The sequence below is a fragment of the Dermacentor albipictus genome, chromosome 1 (assembly GCF_038994185.2).
Source record: "Dermacentor albipictus isolate Rhodes 1998 colony chromosome 1, USDA_Dalb.pri_finalv2, whole genome shotgun sequence".
NCBI classification, from domain to species: domain Eukaryota; kingdom Metazoa; phylum Arthropoda; class Arachnida; order Ixodida; family Ixodidae; genus Dermacentor; species Dermacentor albipictus.
This window is the reverse complement of record NC_091821.1, coordinates 450,137,797-450,160,909: the sequence shown is the minus strand read 5'-3', so window position 1 is coordinate 450,160,909 and position 23,113 is coordinate 450,137,797. Positions and strand designations below refer to the sequence as shown.

The 23,113-nt window shown below is 42.7% G+C and overlaps 1 protein-coding gene across 3 annotated transcripts in view; it reads left to right on the top strand.

Annotated features, from left to right (window-relative positions):
* Window positions 1-23,113, top strand: part of LOC135911069 (diuretic hormone receptor-like) — a 194,759-nt gene that overhangs the window by 101,278 nt on the left and 70,368 nt on the right. For all 3 annotated transcript variants that reach the window (XM_065443165.2, XM_065443163.2, XM_065443164.2), the window contains one exon: window positions 13,323-13,438. The gene's annotated coding sequence lies outside the window, so the exon portion shown is untranslated. The remainder of the gene's footprint in view (window positions 1-13,322; window positions 13,439-23,113) is intronic.

Here is a 23,113-nt window from a genome sequence, read left to right as displayed (position 1 = left end):
ACTCGACGCGAAACTTTGCGATGAGCGCTGCAGCCGCGGTTCGTTTCGAAAGTGGCGTAGACTCTCAATATCATGCGCGCCATGATGTTTTACGGCTGACTCGCGAGTCTGTGTCCCTGCCCGCGGGGGCTGTGGGTGTATGAAAAGAAATTTTAATTTACCAAGCTGGATACATTCTTGATAGCATAACAACTTCGATTGCGACGTCATTTCTGCTTGAATGCAGTTACTTATGTCCTTAAATATTTTTAATTGAGCTCAGCAATAAACTTAAACTGGAAAATTTGTAGTCTTTTTTCACAATACAAACAAGCATGTATGTTTGCAGAAATGCTCTTGAAAGCTGATTAACAACGGCATTTCGCAAAAAACTAGGAAAATGCAGGGGAATTGTTTTTAGTTGAGGTTACAAGAAGACTGGCTTCGGTAGTTGACAGCCCTTCGCACATCGTACGCCACTCATGTGCCATGCCTGTGACACGAGTGGCGGCGCTCGCCACCATGCAAACGTTGCGAAACGCCTAACGGTTATAGTACGACGCGAAGCCCACCGTTTCTAAACCTTGATATTGCTTTAAATACTTCGCCTTTCGGGCAAGGGTGCCCAATTCACAGTTCAATGGAAAGAGATCACTACATTTGCATCTTAAAGTCACGTCAGGGTGAATCGCAGTAATTATTACTTTATTTCTTCAGTGAACTTCGTGAATCGGATGTGGCAGCTCACGAGTCCTGTTTAAGGGCCCCTCACCAGCTCTGGCCATTATTTGCTGACGAGCGCAGAGAGCACAATGCGCGCTAACGATCGTGTTTGCAACGAATTACACCGCTGCGCGCCGCGGAAAGGTGTGAAACTTCAAACCCAACGCCGTGTGCCCTTCCCTCCGGCGACCGTACTCCAAGCCGGACGGTGACATATTCGTCTCCCTGCGCATACGTACTCGTTTCCGCAGTGTGACATCGCTCGTGGTGACACGTGACTGCGAGAATTATTCAAGGCAGCATCTGGTATTTGTGTGATCTGCTGCTTGAATTGACGAATTAAAGTTTAGGTGAACAACAAAACACACAAACGGAATGCCAGCGAGTTTTTTGTTTTACTTCGCACCGACGCAAGAGAGATGTACTTCAGCTTCGTCTGCTTGTTCCCACGGACGTGCATTTACGTGCACAGGAACTGGAACTATGGCATTTTCTACCGTGTTCCAGCGCGTGACCATGCTCTGCGATCCGCTTGTTCTGCCTTAGTATTTGTGTAGCACTGAAGTATATACCGCTAGTCATGTGTTCTTGCGCACTTCGCACCAAATGGTGCGCTGTGCAAAACACGTCATCCACAACAGCTCGTGCGCAACGCCATCAGCGGAAGTGCGCAGCGCCGAAAAAAAAAAATGAAGGTGGGGCCCGTGGCGTAGGTGTCACGCGATCCTCTATGTTCGGTAGGGAACGCAGGGAATGAGTTTCGCTTGCGGAGGCTAGACGGGGCGGGTGCGGATGGTGTCTCGCTATGCAGTGGAGCTCGCCACCTGAAATATTTCCATCTCGGCTATTATTCAGCCGCTTTGAAACATTTTTGCGGCAGAACGCTCCCCAGAGGACACGTAACAACTTCCAGCGTATAACCAAAATTTTCTTTGCGGCCCGGTGAGGTGCCCTTTAACGTGTCCGCTGTTTGCGTAGCGAACGCGACGATTGCACGTATCGTTAAGGGCGGCGAGGAATCATGTGCTCGCATTATCATCATAATCAGAAAATGGTTTTGGCACGTAAAACCCCATAATTTAATGTTTTAATTAGGGACGGTTCTCAGACCGAAGCCTTCTCCAGGCAGTGTAGCGAGAACATTATGTCTTTTACGGAATTAGCATTGTTTTTATTTTTTTTGCAACCTAGCCCTGAACTACTGATTATTCGCGTGAGTTTAAATTTCACTTTTTTTTTTCCCAACCGCATGCTTATTCACGACATTACAGCTGCCACTCTTTGCTCATTTTTCACTTATTCCACGTCTGTACGTCAGTGTTTCGTTCAAGCAATCTTTATCTCCTATAGCGCCTTAGCCTAAGTAGATATAGAATGGTATAACATGAATAGCCATGCTTTCAAACTCTCCTCATTAGCTTCCAGCTAACTAACTTCTAGTATATTTCGAGAAAAATTATGCGTGCATGGGATAATCTGTCTTGTTGTGCATATCTATACTCTTAGTTTTTTGCATTGATGCAAAAAAATTCTTGTGACAGAATTTTTTATATTCACAAAATCAGTTTCTTTCATTTCGGTATTTTTCAGTATGAGCAATTTTTTCTAAACACATCCGCACTTTCGGGGGCAAGAAATCGAGTATAAAATAAAATTAACGGCATTTGTAGCTGTATTGTACGGCAATCTCTCTGTGAATGTCGAGGTTTAGTCTGGGAAGGAATACATGACGAAAGCTTTTAAATAATGATCTATTCACTAAACGTATTTTTCATTCAGATGCAGACTCCTAATTTCTTTTAGATTATAGTATCCTTAGAGACTGTTCTTAGCGCATGAAATAGCAAAAGTAATTTGACAGTAGGTAAAGTGAAGTGATGAAAGCTGCTGAATTGAAGTGGATAGTGTACATCAATGAAATAAGAACAACCGGCTTCTAGAGGATTGATTATTTGATTGTTACAACCTTGTTCTAAATTTGAAGTAGTAGCGAGGAACAGTACCCTTTATAATTCAACGATTAACAAAACTATCAACGTTCAAAAAGGCACAAAAATGTTAAGTTCTTAACCCGCAACAGCGATGCACCGACCAGTTTTCGCTGTCGATTGCATGAATTTTTACCCGCCTATATTATAGCCGCTTTTGCAACATATTCGTATAGGCTGTGTGAACCTAAAGAAACAAGACAGAAAGGCAAACATATTGCCAATAGAGAAAGGCGGCGAGAGAAAGCGAAGGTCTTCTCAGCGTAGCTGCAGACGAACCTGGCCCCTTAGACGCCTCGGGGACCGTGTACAGTAGAACGTTTCACCAGATTTGGGCCCTCCCTCATAGCGTCTGATCCCCAGGTGAGGGACTTGTTGACGTGTGGAATTGAGACGTATACGGTCTCATTCCAGGGAGTCGGAAATCGGAGTTATGTCGTGCATCTCTGTATATTGGGGTCTTCTTGTGTCGTGTGTTGTCTACTTGTATTTCTGAGCTATAGCTAGTGTTTTAACCTTTCACTCTGAATGAATGGTGAGAAGATGGCTGGATATTGAGCCGTAGAAATGTGTGAATTCACATAAAGGGGGAGAAAGCGCGTTTGCCTGTAATGTCCTCAACTCGGTCTTGCATAGAGTTGTGTTCACCTGTACAGCTTGAAATTTTTTTTCTCCTAGAGCCCGTAGCCTAAAACCGGCAGTCTTCATATGGTTCTCATATATGGCTGCTGTTGCTTAACCTTCATGCTCATAAGAAACTTAGCAAAAGAAATCAGGAGTGTATGCAACCGTTATCAGGTATCCATAATCCGATAGAACTAGGGGTAAGATGGCTTTCCTCGAAGAAAGAAAATAAAAAAAAAACACACCAAACTTTCCACTCAACAGTGGCACAGTATACCATCACGGGTATCTTTGATCAGATGACAGCGTATTCGTGCGCGCGGACATTACACCCGCTAGTTCTTTTCTTTCACAAATATAGCTTTAGCTTAACGATACATGAAGCAGGATTTTGGCATTCCGCAGTTCACACGAAAACACGTCATTATGAACCACCGGAACTTCGCTTCCAGGCAACACCTCCGCGCAGGTTGACCCAGTACCGTGATTGTAATACTGGGCCAACACATCGCAAGGTCACATGTTTGAAGATAAATCCCTTTAAAGATCTAGTGCACATTTTTCAGATGTCGCCTCCCTTTCACACGCTATACGAAAGGCAACTATCACAAAAATGCGTTGTCAAATGTCTGCATGAGTACGTTACGAGTGACCCGTTTGTGTAATTATTTTATGTTCACAAGTGGCTAGTACTTACTGACAATGTTGCCTATAATCCGCAAAAAGCGAATACTACATTATGGTAAACCGAAATGAAAGCATTCACGAAGAATCTGTGCTAGTTTGTGGCTTCGTCTTGCGAAACCACACAACCCAGCAGTGCACTTTTTTTTTCTTTTCGTTTTTGATTGCGTACATTGCTAGTTAGAATTGCTTGAAGCAGGACAGGGTTAAGTGGAGATCGCAGGGAGAGGGCTTTGTCCTGCAGTGGACATAAAATAGGTTGGTGCTGCTGGTGCTGCTGCTGATGATGATGGTGAAATTGCGGTAGTTTATTCCAATGAAAATGAAAGTCTTGTTGAAAGAAATGGTGAATCATATCTGCGTCTGCCAAACTTGTGCTTTTGGAGTGGGTAGTGCGTTGAGCTATTTGCTACACAGGGCAATGAACATGGCAATGAACGCCACATCACCTGAGTACTTCACTACACTGTGCTGCTTCAATACGCCTCAATAGCATACTGCACATGATTCGTGACATTCCCATGGCAATAGCAACAAACGAAGTGCAAGGCATGTTGGACTACCTGCTGGACGTTTATCTAAGTACTTGAAGACCGATTGACTTGATCGTTAAGTCGTGTTGTTCGGTTCGGAAAGCACGCCAGCACGAATGTTGTTTTGTTGCGATTGTGCATCTTTGTGTTGCGCACCAACCGTGGTCTTCTGTTGCTTCGTAAACGGACACTCATGTGCTGGTCACTTAAAAAAATAGCCACTGGATTTTAATGTCCGCCAACGTCAGCATTTCTTTGTCTTTTCAAAGTCACCGATAACCATAATGACAGAAGGGAACACACGCAACAAGTGGTACCTATTTTGCCTTCATGTCACCGAAAAATATGGTTTAGGCTTTGATGAACACCTGAGGAAACCGAACTTGGTTGGTGGGTAGTCGCAAAGAAAGCGGGAAGCTGCTGCTGGCTGCCGCAAGCTTTCTTTTTTCTTTTCAGAACAATAGCACCGCCCAGATTCTGTGCACTTCAAGCACTCTACAAGTTAGGTGGACTTAATATCAACGCCAAGCGCCGTCGAACAGACGATATTGTGGCATTGAAAATACAAAGGGATGTTGAACAATGAATCAGCGTTATTTGAAGTTGCCTAAAAAAGGCAGATGGCCTATTATTCTGGAGAGTACTCGACAACAGGGGGTTTTACGTAATCCTTTGGTATTCATAGTGCCTAATTTCTGCACATATGTACACATACTCCAAACTATCCATAGCGAAGGAAAAAAAAAGACAGGGCAGACATAAAATCAGTAGCATGATTGCTGGGAGGAACAGATCTTCCGGATGCGCGTTTTGTGCGGGGACAAAGGGGAGTTAACTCCGTTTTCAGTCAACCAGGCGCTTAATGGACGCGTTAGTTGCTATCACAGCGTACACAAATGAAAGACCCCTTTATATACTAGTTTAACGTTACTTCTTGTTTCATGTTTTGACTGTGGCTCACAATCGACCTGATTGATATCTGTCTTCCTGTTGCTTCTCAGTACGGGGAGGTTTTCATCTGACGGAAATACAAATCTTAATCCTAATAATCCTAACTGTAAGCTTATTTAGGTTCACTAGATAGAAACTGAGGATAAGGGGCAGAAGGCACTCTACCAGCTGACGGGGACTCACGCTTCCCGTAGGAAAAAAAATATCATGGTGAACAGACATACCACAGCAATGACACGGGATGGAATTTCGAGATTACAGCTGACTGCAATGCAGCACACGATAGAAAATAATATAGAAATCTGAAGTCAAGTTTAAAACATCTGCATCATGCATATTTGAATTGCACGTACTTTTTTGAGCAGCGTTAGTGTTGTGCAGGGTTAAAATTAAATTAAATTATGGGGTTTTACGTGCCAAAACCACTTTCTGATAATCAGACATGCCGTAGTGAATTACTCCGGAAATTTCGACCACCTGGGGTTCTTTAACGTGCACCTAAATCTACGCACACGGGTGTTTTCGCATTTCGCCCACATCTAAATGCGGCCGCCGTGGCCGGGATTCGATCCCGCGACCTCCGTGCTCAGCAGCCCCACACCATAGTCACTCAGCAACCACGGCGAGTTGAAGTTGTGCAGGGTGTTGTAAGCAAGAGGAATACAAGGGCATTAAAGCTGCGTGTTACCTAAAAAATGGAGTTAAGGGAGAGAAAAAGAAAGAAAGTTTAAACCGAATATTACGTTGGTTAATTATATTCTACAAACATCTATAATGGTTTCACACGGTCATCTAGAAAAACCGAAGCAAATATGGGGCCGAGAATGGGTACACGTTGATTATCTGCAATTTAACAGCTAAAGGGCTGCTGTGGTGTAGGACTATACATAATTAATGGCCCGTACTAATGCTATTCTACTTGCTCCCCCTGTGCAAAGTAGCACAATGGAGTATCATGGCTCATGGCGAGCTCTCAGCCTTCCACAAATTTAATAATTTTTTTTCTTGCTGTGTCCTTTTGCACTCTGTTTTGTTCATTGGTTGCTGCAGGAAGCATTAGGAAGATAGTCACAATATTGCAGGGCACTGCCTTGGTCGTGCTTGACACCGCCACGATCGCATGTTGTCAAATCGAAGGCCCCGTCATACGGAGATACTCTCGTTAAGCGTTGCGCTTGATTGTAATTTACTACACGAAGTACAATTTGCCCACCGATGGAAAAAAGGGAAAAAGAAAGAAATACGCGTCAGGGTCTGTATAACCAGTGCTATAGAAGATGCGCCAGGCATCATGCTATCTAAACACTTATGTTCACCTAGCATTCACATCTTTCTTTCGCCACAGTGACACGTTCCGCTCTAATTGCTCATTCAGCTGACATTTCCACACATTCGCAGGATAAGCTTCTTCGTTCATCGTCCGCTATCGTTTCCTTACCTTTCTTTTTTTGTCTGGCTAAGTATTCATGAAAGTATAGCGTGGAAGCTTGCTGGCCTGCACGCATCCGATTACATACGCAAACATTTTTTTTTCTCAAATAATTGACGTATGCGGTCTTGAGGCTATGAATAAGAATGCGGTGATGTCTTAAAATTAAAATTAAATTATGGAGTTTTACGTGCCAAAACCACTTTCTGATTATGAGGCACGCCGTAGTGGAGGACTCCGGAAATTTCGACCACCTGGGGTTCTTTAACGTGCACCTAAATCTAAGTACACGGGTGTTTTCGCATTTCGCCCCCATCGAAATGCGGCCGCCGTGGCCGGGATTCGATCCCGCGATCTCGTGCTCAGCAGCCCAACACCATAGCCACTGAGCAACCACGGCGGGTCGGTGATGTCTTGACTGACTACATTGTGACTCGTTTGTGCGAACGCCCAAGAACTTCTTTTTTTACTTAAAGGAAGAACAGCTTTGGTCATGCGAAAAATTCATATGAAATGTGGTAGTTCAGAGCCGTGCGACTAGAAAAGACAGAAAGCTAACAAAGAACATGCAACGTGGATGTGCCACGTGTTCTTGGGCAATGAAGCTGCAGTGCAATTTGAACAATGCGAGCCTCCGTAGAAAAAGTACAAAAAAGTTGTCTATGGGCCGAGCGATCAGGATTTCTGGACTGCAATAGCGCGTTCAGGAAGGACATTCCCAGCCTCAAGAAACAGTGAAAGCATTCTGTAAACACGGAGCCCGGACGCGTTTCTTTCAAAGCAACAATGTTCGCGTATATTTTACAGCGGTTAAATTACATAGACGAAAACAAGAAACAACGTTCATGTTTGTGCTTTTATCTCCTTCCAGACATAGGCTAGGTTGTAGGAACGAGATGTTTTTACTTTAGCGGAAGATTACTAGTGTAATGGCTCCTTCCTGGAAGTATCGATAAATAACATTACAAGACTGTTCTAAAAATAACGTTCAGCCACCGCACGCGTTTCCTTAATAAACTGTACAGCTAAGACTCCATGCGCTGTACACTCGTTGGTAACCCTTTAAAGAAGCGCTCGTGGCATATATTGTACGGTTCTACCTAAGGAACATCATTACACAAGTTGCAGCCACACATTCATCTATGTCGATTTAGTTGTGCTGCGTTAGGAGCGACAGTATTGTTGGTGATTAACAAACACATAACCGTGATACAATGTGGCGCGGATGCCACACATCGAGTTAAAAAAGCGTCAATTTTCAAGAATAACTCAGCGTTGCCTACAGGAGTCATATAGCTGTCATTTTGGGTGCTCCGTATTGATTAAAAGCTTAGTCGAAATAATTGTAATAGTTTCTGTAATAGTTAAGTTGTTGCGTTAAATTGATCGACGATACACTGCGGGATAAAATCCGATATAAAGCGCGCAGAGGTTTTCTCAAAAGGTGTCTCTCAGGGGCCAGCCATCATCGCTTTTTACATGTTCGCTATAAACGTTGGATGACGACTGTTCATACTAAACATTATAATTACAATCGGGTAAGACAACCACATATTATCTGCGGCCTAAATGTTGTAAAACATTACGATACCCTAGGAGTGAAGGATTCCAATATCAACATATCCATATGCCATACGTATCTTCATTAGCAAAAAAAAAAACACAATTAAGTGGCGTGCGCATTATAGAGGTTGCACTGGAGGTTCTTGCGCCAATAATGCAGGTAATCGTAAAATTCACTTCACGTTTACTCTGACAGCAAAAGTGTCCAAGCTCGACCACAGGGCCACAACATGCACAAGCGACAGCTTTGCTGGTAACAGATAGAAATTACTTGATGCATGAACTTCATGTAAACAGCTGCGGCGAAAACTTTCATATCGTGGAAACTGAATTCGGTGACGTTGTTGTGTCACTGGATGCATGCCTACAATCTTCATGTCCACTTGCATTGCAAGAAATTCAAGAAGAACATAACACTCGGCAAATTCCACCGTCATATATTGTTCTCAGAATGCTTTCACACGGAGGACAAAGCAATCGCACTTTTCGCTCACCGCACTAACTTTAAACAGAAAACAGCCGCAACAATTTCTCTTCCAGAGAGCACAAGGGCTGTGCCATGTCTTTCGACAGATTTACATTTGACGCGAACGATGAAGTTTACGTCTGCTTTCAGAAACCATTTTATTTACGGGCTTATTAAAAACAGGGCACTCCAGAGGTCCTTGAAAGATTCCCCTAAATACATGCCTTAGGCATACAAAAACTTTAATAGTCAAGAAGAATGCAATCAGCAATGACCAAGGGCCGCTTGCTCTGTAACAGTGACTCCGTCAAATGTAATCTTGATCAGCGTTGTAATATCGACATATACATCGTCGACGGAAAGCAATGTATGCGGACTCAGTATAATAAGAATTGCAGGATTTCTATCGGGGTAATGCGTGCAGCCTCGTGCACAAGTGCTCTTTTTTTCGTATCAAAATATATTCCTTCCTTTAAATCTCGAAGAGCGTGTTCCTCCTAGCGTGCTCGACCCTGATGAAATTGAAAGTTCAGACTGCGGTATTGCGTGCGGCCTTATTCTTTCTATTCTTATGTTACTGGTACGAAAAACTAGCATGAAGTAAAATTGGCTTGACTTGCATCGAGTTGTTTGTCTTGGCCGCGTGTCTTGTCCATGTTCAAGCGTTAGTGTTCAAAATCAAGGCTCCTAAAGACGGGCGATCAAAATTAATGTTAAGAAAAATTGATAATCATTCTACTCCTAATGGGTGTATTAGGAGAAAGAATAATGCACAAGCCAATCTGTGTATATATACCTCGGCCTTTGAGGCTTACTTTCTCATGGCGCCATTATACGGCACACGTACAAATTACAAGCGTACAAAACCACGCTTCACAAAGGCGCAACAGTTTGGCGCAGAATGAATGGCGTTGGAATATTAATTAGCTATTCTAACCAAATCCACTTCCACGTGTCAAAATATACGCTAGAGCGAGTGTAATACGCGAGTCATTACTGTTCATAATCATCGCAGGGCAGTAGGACACTAGAAAATGTCCAATTGCTTAGAACTTCTGCTGAGCTGTGCTCGCAGATACCGTGTGTCTTCGATAGTGCTACCCAGTACGTAGCATCACAATAAAGAAGGAACGCCGTAAAATTTCTCAATTTCACTAATTCACCTCACACAGCGTCCGTCAATAAGACCAGTTTTGCAGGAAAGGAGCGTAGCCGTTGAAACGGGAATATTGAAACTCCTGAGAACTTTTTTAGCACCTACTCGCATGACTTGTTTACTCCGACTACACGCGTTACTTCTGCAAATTTTGCTGTTTTATATCTTACTATAATACGGTGACCGTGAACGGCTGCCAGCGACGCCGTAAAGCGAGTGCATTTATGTGTCGCCTTCACGCTTGAGTAAAGTTTGAGTATTTTATAGGTTTACAGCATAAGCGATTCTTTAAGATTTTCTACATTTTACTTCAACGCCTATATACCCGGGAACAACTGCGAGTGTGCTACACCCGCGTCCTTGTGAACAACGAAAAAAATATAGATAAGAAAAACTCGAATAAAGCAACATCAGTAGTAACATTCCTTGTGCTTTAGCGGACATAACCGGAATAGAATTTTTTTCATCAGAAGCGAACACTGCAGAAAATGCATCCACGCGGATCGAAGTGCGTTGAAGCTTGAACCATAAAATGTGCGTGGGCATGGTCCCTAGCGACCATATCCGATCACGCCAATGTCAGCTTCTCCTCACAGGAACAGAACTCAATGAAGCAGCGAAAGTGGTCTCGTCGATAGCGTGGTTACAGCTGTGTTGCTTTTACCCGCCGTGGTTGCTTAGAGGCCATGGTATTCGGCTGCTAAGTACGAGGTCGCGGGATCGAATCCCGGCCACGGCGGCCACATTGCGATGGGGTCGAAAGGGGAAAACACCCGTGTACTTACATTTAAGTGGACGTGAAAGAACCCCAGGTGGTCCAAGTTTCCGGAGTCCTCCACTACGGCGTGCCTCATAATCAAATCGCGGTTTTGGCACGTGAAACCCCATATTTAATTAACTGTGTTGCTTTCACACCCTGTGGCCTAGTAGTCACACAGCTTCTTTGGTGCGTAGTGATGGTGCGTCAGTACAATTTATTAATATTTTTTTTATATCTGACCGGATTTTTAGCCGCGCAAGTTCAAGGACGATAACATCCATTGCACTGTGCAGCCGCATTTTCTGCATCGAATGTATTTACTCTACCCAGTGATGACTAAATTGAATTTTGCTTCAAAGAAAACGCACTACTCAGTCAGAACATGCTACAGGCTGCGATATAATAATACTGCGTGGAATCTTCTTTTGTGACCTTGGTGACGTCAATGTTTGCCGTGTTAGCTCGTCCGCGCGTGCCATTAGGTGGTAGTCGTTCGCCTCTATTACCTCGGCGTCGTCGGAAACAGCCAGAAAAAAATACATATAAATTTAATGTTTGTGGATTGATCTTACTTTGCAATTATTCGGATGAGCGAGGTGTTGCTTTTCGCGAGCGTGCCCGTGAAACTCTTTAACGGGTTGCTGTGGTTGTGTCGCATTTCGGCGTTGATCCCACTGCCCTAATACCCTTCCTCATTATTTATGTTTTTAGTGTTTCTGAGATAGCTTACAACCCACGGCACCACCATGCGTAGAAACCACGTCCCGTTCATGATGCCCGTAAACATTCAAATTAATTTGCAATATTGCAACAAGCAACGCCGAAGAGGCAATTATTATTGCTGAAAGAGGAGATGTGCACATTCCGCTCAGCACATTGCTTTGACGTACTTTGTAGGTTTGTTTACACGTAATCCTCTAGGCCGAATTTTTAGCAGGTTTTAACTGGTGATATTAAAACGGCCCATATTAAAAGTGCCCGTGTTCACTTCTGTCCTTCCTTGTTTGCGCCAAGCGATCATACTTATGGTCTACTCAGCAATATGAACCGACTAGAGCAGAAACATGTACTTCTGAATCATTGGGGCAATTGTGACGTAATATCGATTACAGTGATTATTGTCGGGTAATGTCCGAATAAGTCAAAATATATATGAAGATGTGTTCATCAAATATACCGATATATATATATATATATATATATATATATATATATATATATATATATATATATATATATATATATATATATATATATATATATATATATATATATACCGCTCTTTATTAACATACTTGTGTGTCACTGATCTCAATAGCCGATGGTAGCAAAATACATATTCATTGTTCAATCACAGCGGCACGAATAGGAACGAAGCATGACGTGTCACACGCCATGCGCTCGCTCTATGTTAAGCATGCAGCACGACGCTTTGTTTAAGTATGGATATCAAGAGAAGGGCATTATGTCCCCTCTATGCATAAATAATGGAGAGGTAAATAAAAATGCCAGCTAACTATGCCCTGGGGTGTTAATTTCTGTCGGCTTCACTTGGGTGACTGTATGCAAGTCGCTGGGATCTTTTACTTCTGTTACTGTCTTCGTACAAACCACGGAGGAAAGAAACAAAGCAGGAGAGGCCTTGGCGTCACGTTTTTGAAGATGGAAACGCAGCCATGTTGGTGTGCCATCTCCTGTTGCGCCTCAAATCAGCTCGCCGGGGAAGATAGGTGTGAGCTGTGAACTTGCATTGCTACGAGCCGCCGCTAGTTTGTGCTGCCGACGCACGTCACAATAAGGCCGACGAAACTTCTGTAGCAGTTCTGGTGAAGCAGACGCGCACCTGTGCTTTTGCGCGGCACGTTGAAGAATATGACGAAGACCCGCGCCGTGATTACTTGAGTGTGTCTGTTGCTGACTGACACTCGCGCTCACAGACCCTAAACACAACGTTTCATCTTACACACCACGCTCCAAAGTCAGGTTGTCTCGCGAACAGAATCTGCTGCGAGAAAGACACGAGCTGAAGAAACCTACTTCACTTTTCAGAGGCCCAGAGCAGCAGCGAAAGCTTCAGGTGTGGGGTTCCTATGGCAACGTTTACGTTTAAGATACCATTTCCAGTGCTCCTTTGAAAAATAGCACGTGACTCCCGCCACACCTTTTCCAACACGTCCGTGCTGGCTGGGGTCTCTCCTACGCTTTCATTCCTACATGGTACAGACAAGTAAAAATAATGTATGTATGTATGTATGTATGTATGTATGTATGTATGTATGTATGTATGTATGTATGTATGTATGTATGTATGTATGTATGTATGTATGTATGTGTAGAACTTGCGGATGCTACTTATGTTTATAACGTTGTGTATCGTTTATTATTTTAAAAGCACTGAAATTACTGAAGAAAGCGACATGTATTTTTGTGCCAATCCCTAAAATCCAGCTTGCATTTGTCTTGCAGGTACTGGCACGATGTGGCCGACAAACTCTTGATTTCGAGTGAGCTAAAGAGTTGCATCGTCTGCACAGAAACTGGACATCGGAACGTTTCCACTGTGATCTTCAACGAAAGATAAGGTAAATGTTGCGAGTTCTTCCACATCTTTTCAGCAGCCCACTTTCCCAAAGTATCAGATTGGTTTTGATCAAAATCCTCAATGTCAACTAGTAGGCAGTGCCCAGTCAAAGAAATGCTAAGAAATGCACTTGCCAAGAAGGTGCCTTGTCAGAGCCTAGTGAATCTATTATATATGGATATATTTAGTGGAACTCGGGAACGAGTTTATTTTTTTTTTTGAAGAAGAAGAAGAAAACAACACATTCCGGATTCCGGCTCATCAAAAATTTAATACGCGCAATGGGACTGGTGCGCGGCGATGCACAGGAACAAATGCTAGCGTCAGCTTACTACATCGAAGGAGCAAATGCATTTGTTTATCCACAGGTGCAAGGAACCATCCTACACAAATCCGGACAGGTCTGACGAGTTAGAATTGTAAATATTCGGAGCACGTCGCACACATACATCATATTGCTTGGCACTTCATTAATATATATATAGGGAGGGGACAAACATTTGTTCTTGAGGCTGCTGGGGGAAAAGATGAGATAGATGCGTTAACAGCAAATCAACTTCTTTGTTTTCTTTCTGCAGTATAGAAGTGTAGTGATTGCTCGCGTGAACTCCAGTGAAAAAAGATCGTTTTGCAGAAAAGTAAACTTGACATGTCGCTTTACTTCATATAGACTGTCGCTGTCGTGGTAAAAGAAAGAGAGACGGGAAAGCAAGGAGAGAGAAGGTAGGGAAATTCGCGATACTAGCGTCAGGTTCGCCACCGTAAGCTTGGGGTGAAAGGAAGCGCACATACAAAGAGGAAAAGAAGGAGAGAATGAACGCTACGTGCACGCGGAGGAAAGCACGGGATGATTACAAATGGCCACTAAGGCCGGTTCACTTCAAGAACTGCAGTAGCGCTTGAAAATTTATTTCTTCGAGTGAGGGATGTGGCCATGGTCCTAGCGCATATTACTAAAGTAATGATAGGGAGTCTAGCCGGTTCATATCTGCCGAAAGAGAGGTGCCTTGTACACTCTCAAACACCCTTTGGGTGCACCCTTTGGGATGCATATGTGCCACGCAACAATAATCGTCATGTGTCTTGCTTGCGTTTCCTTCCTTGAAAACACCGCGCTCGTTACTTTCCTGTCGAGAATGCTCTGTCATGGTCATAACGCGCATGCCGTTCGTGACTGGAGAGGACCGGGCTCGCAGCGTTAGAAAAAGGAAACGCAAGCAAGACAGATGACAATTATTCTTGCGTGGCAAGAGACGCACCAAAAGGTGTAATTTTGCTTAAGAGCGTACGTTGTACCGAGGACAATGCACACGAGGCGCTTAATGGTTTCATCAGACGTGCAGAAGCTGCCTTTCGGTTGAACCGCCATTCCAGTAGGGTGGGAGTGGGTAGCTTAGGATGGTAAAGTGTTTTTTTTTCCTTTGTTTGAGCTAAGAGACATTATAGAGCTACACCAAACCAGTGGAATTATATTCTGTTCAAGCTCTGTAGTCATTGATTGAGTAGGAAAAAGTTATTTCTTATTAAAGGAGAAAGTGAAGGCCCAAGTGTCCTTTATTGATTTTCTCCCGAATGCCACATCACTAGTGCGACAGTGCGATGACTGATACTAGGGCTGCTTTTGCCAAGGCAAATAAAGTACTGCAAGCTCTTGCTTGGTAGAGTATTTGATTCTTCTTTACCGAGAACTATTCACCAACGCTGGAGAAGACATTGTAGAAATTGTTGACGTCAGCGTAAGCTGGTACAAGAACTGTGCGGTAGCGTCGCCAGGCGTCCTTCGTTATTTTCTTACGTTTCTTTTTTTAGGGGGGGGGAAGGGCTTGACTTGCCAAAGCTGCTGTAACAGTGACCTTTCACATCTGTCATAAATCTAACTTTATGACGAATGTACAATTTTCTAAAGCGGTAGGACTCAATATGCCTCTTTAGTGTGCCTTTACCAAAGCTAAGGCCTGTCCTAGTGAAATGTTTTAAAGGGCAAGTACTCTCGAATACTAAGCGCGTAAAATACTAAAATTAATTTACCGACCGATTTTTTAGCAAGTTTAGGCACCTTTAGCGATTGCCCTTGGCATAGCGGTCGGCTGTACTTACGTCGACCACGTTTATCGCTAGCGCGTTATTTTCTCCTTAAATTCGAAAGTCGTCGCGCTATGTTGCACAAGCACACCGCTGCAACACTAACCAGCGTGATGGCCTGAGCTACATATCGATAACTTCTTTCACACTGACTCTCATCTTTTGATTAGCTTGTTAATTAGGATGCCTTTGGAAACGTTGAGGACAACTTTGTAGCTAGCATCTCTGTAAACAATACAATACCCGCCTAAGTAGTTTAGTGGCTATGGCGTTGCGTTTTTGAGCTCCAGGTCGCCAGTTTCATTCCGGCCTCTGCGGCTGCATTTAGATGGGGCCTAAATGTCAAAACCCTCATTTACCTAGATGTCGTGCTCGCTGAAGAACCCCAGGTAGTCAAAATTAATCCTGATTCCCCCACTACAGTATGTCTTACACTCTTACACGTGGTTTTGGCACGTAAAACAGCAAAATTCATTTTTTATGCAATAAAATATTGTTAATTTGTCAAACCATGATACTATGAGGTGGTATGAGAACGTTTCAGCACTAAAAGTAATTTTCGCCAGTTTGCTTGGATAGTCTACAAAAAGAAAAATAAACGCAGCAACAAACGGCACTTTCTCTAATTTCTGCGATTAAACGTACTCAATAAAGCACCGTCTGCAGAAGGTGAAGACATACAAACAATAAAAAACAATTTGACAAGCAGTGGGAAATTGAGCTTGCCAACCTCAGCCCTAATGACCAGTATCAGCTTGGTCAGCTGAGTAACAGGACAAGACAGGCGACCATGTCATATAGCTTCCTGGACGGAGGAGGCCGCCGGCAAGGAAGGTGTCCAAGTTTGTCTACTCACAACAAAGCTCAATAATCATGATGAAGTCCGATTAAAAGAACTGCATGAAATAGACACGTTTACGAATGAAAAATCCGCCCATTTAACGCGTCTACCCAACCGCATCTCTAAGCGAAATTTATTCAGCCATAAGGAACTGGAACAATTAAAAAGTTTACGTAAAATGGCGCACAAAAACGCAATGACAACCTAAGTGTCTACACATACTAGACACCTCTTGTGTTCATTATTTCCATACTTCATCAATTCAAATAGCGAAGAGACCACTAAGATATTAGTACTGTGCCAGTGCAATACCATATACGATTTGTGCAGGTTGTGAAACACACACGGTGGCTATGTAAGCGTTACGGAATGCAACAATGTTGGTTCACAATCGAGAAGTAGGTCTTTCATACGAGGTCCTGAGGGTTCCTCTTGAGTGTCACTGAACAGCGAGAACTACAGCCCTAAGTGCGCTCACTGCGTCGCAGAGATATTCCGGTTAATTGGACGCTGTGCCGTAGAATTAGCGTCAACGTTACCAACACTCGTGTCCCGCTAAGCTATTCTGTGAAACTAAGGCTAACGCAGAGTGGGCGCTCAGCACTGTACTGCTGGGATGGAGCTGCCATACATTTAGGCATCCTTGGACAGGCACCATGAGTAGAATTAGCATACGTTCATCAATCTGAAAGATACCGTCTTAGAAAGAGGGCTAAGGACACATGAGTGTACAATTCCAGAGGTTTGAAAAATTCAACTAATAAGCGAAGCTTTTGTCTAGAGCAGTACTTACTCGTAACTGGGAAGTCTGAGAGACACGGCAGCTAAGGGAACGCCAGCGCCATTGCAATTCTTACCAAAAGAATTCCCGCTGGGTATGCTAAACGAAATTTGCCACTTGTCTGAAGAATGTCAATACGTTTCCTGTTGAGCGCCCCGTCTATGCTTAAGAACGCAGTGCATTTTATATAGACACCTACTTTTTTTCCCCAACTTAATAAGCATGTCAGTGATTTTTCCTACATTAGTGCGGTGCATTTAGCGTCAAGGGCCCCATAGGGCCATTCCCGTTTTTTTTTCTTTTTTTTACAAGATCAGATATGGACAAAGGGAATTAATAGGTCTTTCCACATGGGAGACGTGGTTTCTCTAACATTATTAAGGGGCCAATGTTGACACAGTAAGTGCCTCCGCAAATAATTGAACTCACTTACCGCACCGAAATGTCAGCATGCAGAAACTTTCTTGTTCATCCTGACTTAGCACTTGACCGCAAGGACCGCAAATGGAATGAGCGGTCTTGTGCTCAGCAGTGCTCTATAGTCACTAAACCAGTAACTGTTAACTAGTAACTAGCAACTAAGCTGCAGATTTATACTATTATTTCAGCATGGCGACTTATGTTGCCAAGAGTAGAGTTCTATCTGCCAAATACGCATGCAGTGTTGCAAACTTTGCATAAGGAGAGGACAACGCTATCAATTCAATTGAATTCAACTCAATTGATTTGGTCCAAGGCTCAAGCAGCACATGCTTAACGCATTGCCTTCTGTTTTACCTCCGTGAATCACAACGTGCAGTATCCCGCTTCTGCTACGAAAAGAAGGCACAGATTTTAAGTCGTCGACATCGCGATTCTGTGGAGAGAACAGCAAAGAAGCTGCTGTGCCCACCTTTGCGGGTTACCAAAGTACAACCAGGTAGTCACAATTATTTCATAGCCCTGAAATACGACGTCACTTCAAAACTATGGCATCCCTAAAAGCTGAAAACCTACTGGTGAAAAATTTACTTCCTTAATCAATGAATCAGTCACTCGGTATAGCAACGCCATTGTTCCAATGCCCTCTAACGAATGAAGTAACGGAGAAAGAAACTGTCCTGCAGACTACTAAATCAAGCGCCTTTCTGGGCCTATCTCCGAGCGCATATTATATACCGGTGCTGTCACAGGGTTGTCGTCCGTTACAGCTCTTTTGCAGACAAACGCAACTGTACATGTCAAAGCCAGATGTGAAATGATGAATAGCATAATACGCACAGCTGCCCTGCGACAAAGCTAAAAGACAATCTCGTGACAGGTCCTACTATAAATTCAATAACCTCCAATGCGTACATTGAACATTTGTAGTGAAACTGATAGTGTACTAGCCTTATCGGTCCTCGAGCGGCTGTCTATCAGGTGGTTTGTTCCAGTAAAGCGCCATTCTCTCTGCTATGTTGATGGTGTCTAGCACTCTTGAGAACCGCCACCTCCAGCAAGTAATGAAACTTATATTTGCTTTGTTTTGGCAAACGTCAATCCTATCGTGAATACTGCACGTCACATGGAGAAATACTTGACTGTAATTAATTTTCTTGAAGTCGTTTCTTGCTAGTAAAGTATACGCGCGAGTGTGGTCGTCGCTTTCCTATAGCTCAGACATGCAGGACATATATATAAAAAAACACATTACTTTACACAATGAGGCACTGAATTGTGTTTTTCGTTATCAAAAGGGTTTTTCTACGAACGCATGTACTTCTATATGAGCTGCAATATGTCTGCTTAGACTTCTGTATGTTTTTCGTAAAGTGTTCTATTCGGGGTCCTACTGAAAATCTGGCCGACGGACGTACCTAAACCCGTCACGAAAACCCCTGAGATAGCCAAACTGCAGCTTTTTACACACCTAATGGTTAGGAAAGAAGGTATACAAAGATTAAAATGGTTTACTGTACGAAAAAAAACGTACTCTCGGTGATGTATACTTGCGCCAATAACGACATTTGGGCACTATTCATTTTAACACTGAGTAATTTAGCAGTAAATATGGCTGGCGGATGTGACACCTATAACTGTATTAAAGATCGTAGCGCTTCGAAGTGTCGTTTGCTGTCAACTTAATTAGTGTGTACAGGCGTGGCGTTACCGACGGCCGTCACCACTTTGTGACGCGACGGTGGCTCACCATTAAATATGCGTATGGGTGCTGACGCGGAATGCCGCCGTAGCTGTAACGATGCAGCTTCGCTACACACGCACACTATCGTTTCGCATATGCATGTGAAGACGGGCAGCTTCCGCAGGGTTGTTTACATTGCGCAGCCGCACAGGACTCGCGGGCTTGCTATTGCTATAATTGCTTCGAGCGGAACTAATTGTAGACAGTGCACATTTATGCACTTGTGTTTGTTAATGTACAACTAAACTGCCACAGCTCCTCACAATGCACGTTGAATATTCATGTTAGCACTAATGGAGGCGCAAATCAGCTTTAATATGGTGAATTATTTGCCTCAGTCTTGGCGCTTTGCCATAGGCACGTAGGTCGGCACCTGTCTCGCCTCCTTTCACCAAAAATAATATGATGAGTGACTGATGCTGTAATTGAACCTCAGCCGTCGATCACTGTAACCCAGTGCTATAGCAATTAGGCCACGATCGCACACGCACACTCTTGGAAACGCTCGGAGTGGGCATTCCGTGCCACCTTTTAACCTCCATTCATTTGGCAGCTGTCGCCTTGGGATGCTGTTTCAGACGGCGCTATCTCAAAGACCGGCCCTCTTTGCCCAGTACTTTCTTTGTAGCTGCCAACGCTACGTATAGACTGCGTGTGTGTGCTTTATCATGCACCACATGTGGAGTGCATGATTCCTCATGACTTCGCGAGTTAACCCGTGTCCCTTAGCGCCGCACCTGACTAACTCGATGGCCAGATGTGCGACGTGGCAGAGGCTCCTAAGTATATCTGTATCTGGGCAAGCCGTCATTGTGAACTGAACCTGGCAACCTTTACCACGCAACCTTCTAGAGTGAGATTAGGTTAGCGGAGCTCTTTGAAGAATTATTAGGCATTGCCTTAGAGGCTACTCGACTTTGTGCATGTTCAAAGAATTGGTGAGGCTTATACAGTGTTGACTAACGGCCGCATCCTCTGCTACAGAGGTCTTCCGGAATAGAGTGATATGAGGCAGGATTTCTAACTCATAAAATCATTGAGGGCGACTATAAATAAACCATTATGCAGAAGGTAACAGTCGTGGTAATAAAAACAAATATGAGGTATAGATTAAAAGTAGCCCAAGCCTACGCTCCAAACACAAGTGATAATGATATATTAATACAACAGCTTTATGGAGGTGTTGAATAAGCAATCAGAAAGGTGCAAACTCAATATAATGTACTGGGTAACTTTAATGCAAAAGTGAAAAAAAGCAGTCTGGGGAACAAGCAAATTGCAACTGCTGCATATATTATAAGAATGGTAGAAATATGTTGCTAGGACTGATGGAAAGGAATCCCTTACAAAAATTTTTATAGAAAGTCCACAGACAGTCCATAGACATTTGTCTATGAAGTCTATAGACTGTCTATAGACGTTTCTTTAGACTGGTCTATAGACAGTCTATAGACTTATGGCCGCACACTTTTTATAGACTGGTCTATAAAAAGTCTGAGTTTATAGACTGTCTATAGACATTTCTTTAGACTAGTCTATGGACAGTCTATAGACTTATGGCCGCACACTTTTTATAGACTAGTCTATAAAAAGTCTGAGTCTATAGGCTGTCTATACACTGTCTATAGACTGTCTGTAGACTTATGGCCATACACTTTTTATAGACTAGTCTATAAGAAGTCTGAGTCTGTAGACTGTCTATAGACCGTCTATAGATTTATGGCCATACACTTTTTATGGACTAGTCTATAAAAAGTCTGAGTCTAGAGTGTCTATGGATTAATTAAAATTCATGTTTGTAGACCGTTGTCTGCATAATGTCTATGGGCAAGTGTATAGGCTTACAGTACTACTTTTGTAGACTGACGTCTATGGAATGTCTACAGACAAATGTATATATACTATAGACATTCTATAGGCTTCAGTCTACAAAAACAGAACTTTATAATCCAATACACTTTTTTCTATGACATTCTGCATACACTTGCCAACAAACATGCATTTTCATTATTTATAAACACTCTATAGACACAGACATTTTATAGACAAGTATACAAAGAGTGTGTAAGGCCGTAACTCCATAGCGGCTATCTACAAGTTAGTTTACATTTTTCATTACATGCGGTAGCAAAACGTTTTGAATGTATTTCATTTCATTTTATAGATATGAAATGCATGGAACTGCATGGAATGCAGATATTATGCATGTGCACCTGTTCCTTTTCATCTGCACTTATGCATTACCGTTAGTAGATTAATAAAGCTCCTGAACCAGCTGTACTTTCATATATGTTGCATAAACAGAAAGAATTTATATAGTGCTGAATCATGCAGTGCAAAAAATAAAACAAATGCACCGGCAATGCATTAATCATTTTTATTGCTCGATATAATACATGAATTCCTTAAATTCTTGTCTTATGCTATTATGGAAACATTAAATATTTACACTACTCCTTGGCAAGCATGGTCGCCAGGCTGGCCTTGACCTTTGTGTCATTAGTCCCAAAGGTGCTGCAGGTGTATGCTGTAAATAAGTACATGCAGCAATATGAGGCAAAAATAACAGATGTGTATTCTTTGTATGTTCATCAAGCAGCTGAATATATTTACTCAAACCATCTAAGTCAATACTTAATGCGGTTTAACTATGACTAATGGCTGCTTGTCAATACAAATCAGTACCTTTATGCAATGTTCTATTGCATGGTATGGTGAACAATTAAACAGTCACAACTGCTGCTCGTGTCAGCAACAGTATGTTCCCTTTTATGACAAGTTCATATATGATGCATTAATGTACTTATCCCAAATGGTCCCTATATTTATTGCGGAAACGTTACCCAGTTGGGCTGTCTGTACAGTTTTTTTGGCTGGTAGTTAAGTATGCCCGTGCAGAGGGATGTTTTCAGAAGACGTGACTGGAATATTCCCAGTATCATGCCTAAGATTGTAATTTATTTTGCTTAGTACACATTGAAATGTATTTCTCATACTTTTAAATGAATGGGTCATTGGCCATAACTTCAACAGATGGCAGATGGGTTGATTGTATTGATATGGTACCTTAATTTCTTGCAGGTAATGAGGCCTCTTGGGCATGCTAACAGGTTTCCAAGTTAGGTATACCACATGAGCACCCGAAATACCACACGAGCACTTTGTGTCATGGCACGACAGATATGCACCTCCTAGGAAACAGAACTGATAGTATAGTTCGAATGAATTCTATCACAGTAAATTATTTAAGGTGCTTTGAAAAATGAAAATTTTTTCTAGGCTATCGAGGTTCAGGACGTTTAGTTAACGCAAAAAAAAAACATATTGAGTAAGAAATGCCTTGTCAGTCTGCTTGACTTTCTTTTTTTTTTCAATAAATAGAACCAATTTCCTTCAATTTTTATGAAGTGAAAGGTTTTAAAAATATATTTAACACAGAGACTTTCTGGAAACTTTGACATGTAACAAGACAGCATACCTATGTGGCCAATTTAAAGTTTCCTGATCTTTTTCCAAGCCTTTCCTGGCTGTTTTCATGAAAATTTTCTGGCAATCTATGACGCCTGCAGCTTAAGTGCAATAAAAAATACTTTGGTTTAATAATTGCCAAGTAGTGCCAGTCCATAATATTTAGATAAAACGAATAACACGTCAGTCACTTAACATGTAGTATTAGATGCAACTGACTTGAATCCCTTGTTTAATAAAGCTGACAAGGGCTTCGGCAAGTTCGTAATTGATGGCCACACGAGTACAGCACGGAAGACACAGAGACACGCGTAAAACAAATGCAACAATGTGAGGGAAA